Source organism: Rattus rattus, chromosome 1, assembly GCF_011064425.1.
Source record: "Rattus rattus isolate New Zealand chromosome 1, Rrattus_CSIRO_v1, whole genome shotgun sequence".
Classification (NCBI taxonomy): domain Eukaryota; kingdom Metazoa; phylum Chordata; class Mammalia; order Rodentia; family Muridae; genus Rattus; species Rattus rattus.
The window spans coordinates 270,994,792-270,999,735 of NC_046154.1; positions in this window are offsets into that span (position 1 = coordinate 270,994,792).

A 4,944-nucleotide genomic window follows, 5' to 3' on the forward strand; every position below is an offset into this window, starting at 1 on the left:
GATATGTAAAATAAAAAACCATTGGTCTATAGGGGATGAGCTAGCAGAGAGTGACAGCAATTCTTCCGTAGAATTTTCTCTAGAGACATCTCTGGAGGTGTCTGGAGAATGAAAAACAGGGTTTCTGACTTGGTCAGACTTGGTCAGAAATCCCAAGAATTGCTCAGAGAGCTGATGCAGCTCTTTTAGAATGTTTTCTAGCAGCTATCCGGAGAAGGCTGTCTGAAGAGAGAACATAGCTCTGGTAGAAATTTTTCTGATTTTCTGATTTTAGTCAGAAAACCCATGAGCTATCCAGAGAGCTTTTACAGTTTTTACTAGGAGAGAGAGCTGTCTCAACTAGAGTTTTTAGAATAGAAAAAAAAAAAAGCTGTCTAGAACAGAGCAGAACACACACACACACACACACACACACACACACACACACACACACACGGGGGAGGGGAGGGGAGGTCTGGAAAGCAGAACCTAGGCTGCCAACTTGGATCCACAATTTGACTTTGAGTTATTTTTTTCCGACATTCCCAGACACCCCTTCTCTCAGGAAGCCCACTCCAAGCCGAGGCTGGTCCTTGGCATATGGGGAAAGTAGGTGTGTATGTAGGCAGGACAAGGTACAATAGAAATGAAGTACTATAAAGATTTACAGTACAGAGAATATGTAATATAACATTGGAAGCAAAACAGCAGCTGGTGTGGCATCAGACTCTGGGAAAGGGAAGTAGAGTGGTCTTGGCCAAACCTCCAACAAAAGTTCCCTAAATGAACTGCATATTGTCACCAATATACAAAGTATATTGTGTAAAACAATACAGTTCTTGCATTTTACACACAAAGTATCACAAGCAAAAGAGAAACAATTAGACTGGAACTCCTGACTGAAACATGGCACTGAAAAAGAGCCAGTCCTTTGTTCCAAAGAAACAGAGCTAAGTTCTGGTGTGGAAGAAGAGCTTGCACACTACATACAGGCCACAGACTATGTGTTCTTGTTCTCCTGGGACAGAAGCAGCTCGTTGTAATCCACAGAACATTGGCCTTGCATTTGCAAACTTTAGGAAGAAGAGGGTAGAGAGAAGATGACAAAGCCAGGTAGGTACAGGCCATAAAATCACACTCAAAGGGAGAAAGAAAGGCAGAGCATCATTTCAAAGGCAGCGCTCTGTACTGAATTCCCACGTCCCAGAGTGGGACTCAAAAAGGAGTCACTTCCGTAAATAGGAGAGGGAAGAAGTACCTTTGTAAAAATGTGTCAGAGGCTAAGAAAACAGACAAATAGGTAGGATTACGCTCAAGAACAAACAAGGGCATGAAGCCAGGTTCCAGGAAGAAGGGGAAAGTTAATTTAATGAAAATGTTATGAGGCTGGAGAGATGGCTCAGTGGTTAAGAGCACTGACTGCTCTTCCAGAGGTCCTGAGTTCAAATCCCAGCAACCACATGGTGGCTCACAACCATCTAATATGAGATCTGATGCCCTGTTCTGGTGTGTCTGAAGTCAGCTACAGTGAACTCATATAAATGAAATAAATCTTAAACCAAAAAACAAAACAAAACAAACAAACAAAAAAAACACCTTAGCCCTTAGAACAGTGGTTCTCAACCTGTGGGTCGTGACCCTCTTTCACAGTGCTCATATATCAGATACCCTGCATACCAGATATCTGTATTACGATTCATAACAGTAGGAAAATCTGAAGTAGTAACAGTTGGAGGTCACCATAACTTGAGGACCTGTGTTAAAGGGTCAGAGATAGCAAGGTTGAGGACCACTGTTCTAGAAGGAGGGGCAGCAGAAGTTGCTACTGTGGGTCTAATTGTTCCTCAGGAAAGTCTCGAAGGTAACCATGTGGATGAGTTCCTTATAGCCCAGGAGATCAGGTGAAAGAGAAAACACGCAAGCAAACCTCACTGCAAACGCTTAGATCATAGCCTTTTTGTAGTTGCAACGTCAATGGGAATAAAGGTTCAAAGATGATGCTTAGGCGATAGAACGTCCTTGGAAGAGTGTATGCCAGGGCTGGTGGGAGCCCACCTAAAGAACATGCAGAAAATCGACTTAACTGAGAGAGTGGTACCCACACACCAGTGCTTTCAAAAGCACCACAAGGACTCTGCTCACAAATTTTAAAATGTCTGAGATTAATAATAAAAAGATAACTGTGGCCAGAGAAACGGTTTGGCAGTTAGCACTTCCTGCTCTTTCAGAGTTGCTGAACTCAGGTCCCAGAACCCACTTTGGTTGGCCCATAACCGCCTGTAATTCCAGCTTCTGGTATTTGCCGCCCTCTTCTGGCCCCAGGGGGCACTGCACTCTTGTTCCTCAAAGGCTCGCTCGGGCACAGGGTCTTTTGTTCTCATCCCACCTCTCATCCCACCGTCTTTGGAAAGTCATTCCGCCTTTCTTACACATGTGACATAGAGCTGTACCTAGTGGCTTTACACAAAGAAGATACATCTTTTTACAGTCCCAGAATGGACTAAGCGGGGATGCCCGATGTACTTATAACCTTGTGAGCATAGCTGAAGGGTGACATCAGTGTCTGCCACTGTAGAGTGGGCCAGGAGAGGCAGAAATAAATGTCAGCATGTGGCAAAGTGCATGGAGCTGGACAGCCATGCTCAGTGAATCAAGAAAGCATAGGACAGGGCATGTATCTCAGCAGCTTTGGAGAACTAGAAAAACGAGTGACTAGGAAGGGGGTTTGGCTCACTCATGCCGAGCATGAGCAAGGCCCTGGACTCAATCCTCAGTAGAGGGAAAAAAATTCCACAAATATACACAGTAGAAAATTATTAACCTACCATAAAAGCAGAACGATGAGAGTAGAGACAAAAGATATGACTCAAACAAGAGAGTTTTTACTTGCAGACATTAATAGTGGTGCATGTCATGAACCTGGGGATGGCTAACTCGATCTCTCGGGCAGCAAATAGAACATAGTGACGATCTCTCAGAACGATGTCTGGAAGAGGAAGGGCCGGAATGAGAAAATCTTGCAGAAGAAAGTTCCCCAACTCTGACAGCAAAATGAACTTGTTTTTCCAAGTAAGTACAGAGAAGAGATTTGTGGAAGTCAGGGCCCTCAGGGCATTGCTAATAGTTGTTAGTGTTGGTGGTAACATTTCCGGAGCCTTCTATAAGGCTGTAAGGTTGTTCCACAACTCAAGGTGCAAAATGTAAGACTGACACAAAGTGTGTGTGTGTGGGGGCATTATCTTAGGTTCTTTCCCTGGAGACATGGCCTTTTATTTCTGTTCTCCCCACCCCCAACTTCAACAGACCCTCTCTGCGCACCAATTTTTTTTGTCTCCCTATACGCATCGTCAGTCAGGTGCTCCATAGCTCGAGGCTATAGGGTCAGCTGTAGTGATGGTGGGTGGATGTGATACAGAATTTCTTGGTGGCAACTGTTATTCCAAATAAGTACAGAGAAGAGATGTGTGGTACCCCTGTGGGGGACGAGTTCTTGAAAGGTAGGCTGTGCAGCATAACAGACGCACTCCAAAGTATCTATGCCTCATAGGTTCGCCAAGGGAGCGTCATGTTCAGATTCGCCTATCTCCGGGGACCCCGTCATCCCTTTCAGATGTTCCTATGTGAGGTGATGGTTTCTGCTCCCCAGTAAGGGAGGCCGGTCTTGTATTAGGGTAGGATAATTTGAATAGAATTTAATGAAGAGTTATTTTTCAAGACCCAGGTGTGGGCTGTAGAAAAAAATCACACAAAAAATATCTAGAAGCAGAGAGCTCTGTTCCAGATCGTGGAGACAGAACCTGGCGGAGATTGTGGATCAATAGTAGAAATAGGGACCCCCCCAAAAGAAAGCGTGATAGGGTAGGGTAGGGTGGGGTGGGGTGGGGTGGGGTGGGGGGGCTAGATATCCAACCTCGGGCTCCACCTTTGCCATTCTTGGATCGAACCGGATGGAAGAATGAGAGCAGTTTATGCAGGTCAGTCTTCCACACCCTGAGATGGATAGCAAGGATGAGGAGTTGAAGAACCAGACAGAAGACATCTAGGTCTTTAGATTTAGTGATACAAATTTTTAGAGTTAGCGTTTAATTTTCGTGACCCGCATACGCTATATTTCCGTATGCTAAACTGTTTCACAAGACTCGGGGACTTGTGGGGTAAGGACGCTATAAATACTCCCTCTCCTGTCCTGTTGGAGAAGCTTTGCTTTTTTTTTTTGCTTGATTTTGCAAGGAATACCATCACAACACGTACGGTCAAAGCACTCGCGCCAAGGATTGAAAATTTAAACATATACTAGTTGGGTAAAGAGAAAAGTAAATCACTCAAAAACAACGAGGGCGGTACAGAGATAAGACACACATCGTGGGAACTCAGAGGTCCCAGGGACTCCACGGACGTGGCAAGAGGGTCTTCTCGAGTTGTTAACGGAAAGGGAGCGATAAGGCGGCTGAGGACACTGCAGTTGTTTACGGGCGGGAAGAGCAGCCCAGCATTACACAATTCGCTAAAAATGGAGCTATCGCTTGGAGAGATTCAGGCTCCGCATCCTCGGACTGGACTGGCAGCTACCGAGCCTTAACGTGATTGGTAGAGGGCTCTCCGGCTATGCTCCGCCCACACCCCAGCCTCCGCCAAAGGGGAGGGTACGCGGTTGGATGGGTATCCCACGCCCTGAGCTCCTGGGCTGCATCCTGCAGCTGCCCACCAAGGCCGCTGCAGTCACATCCCGAAATAGACCTTGTTTCTCAGAGGTGGACAAATCTGGATCCGGCGCGGGAGGGTTGGCCAAGGAGACGCCGCTCATTGGTTGCACAGGGCGCGCCGAGAGGCTGAGGAAGGCTGATTGGTGGCAGGTTCTGCCTGGTTCTAATCAGGTCAAGGCGTGATGCATCCTCGGGTGCTGCCACCAGGTGGAGCTGTGCAGGGAGATGTGAGGACCTCGGGGAAGAACCTCAGAACTTCTGG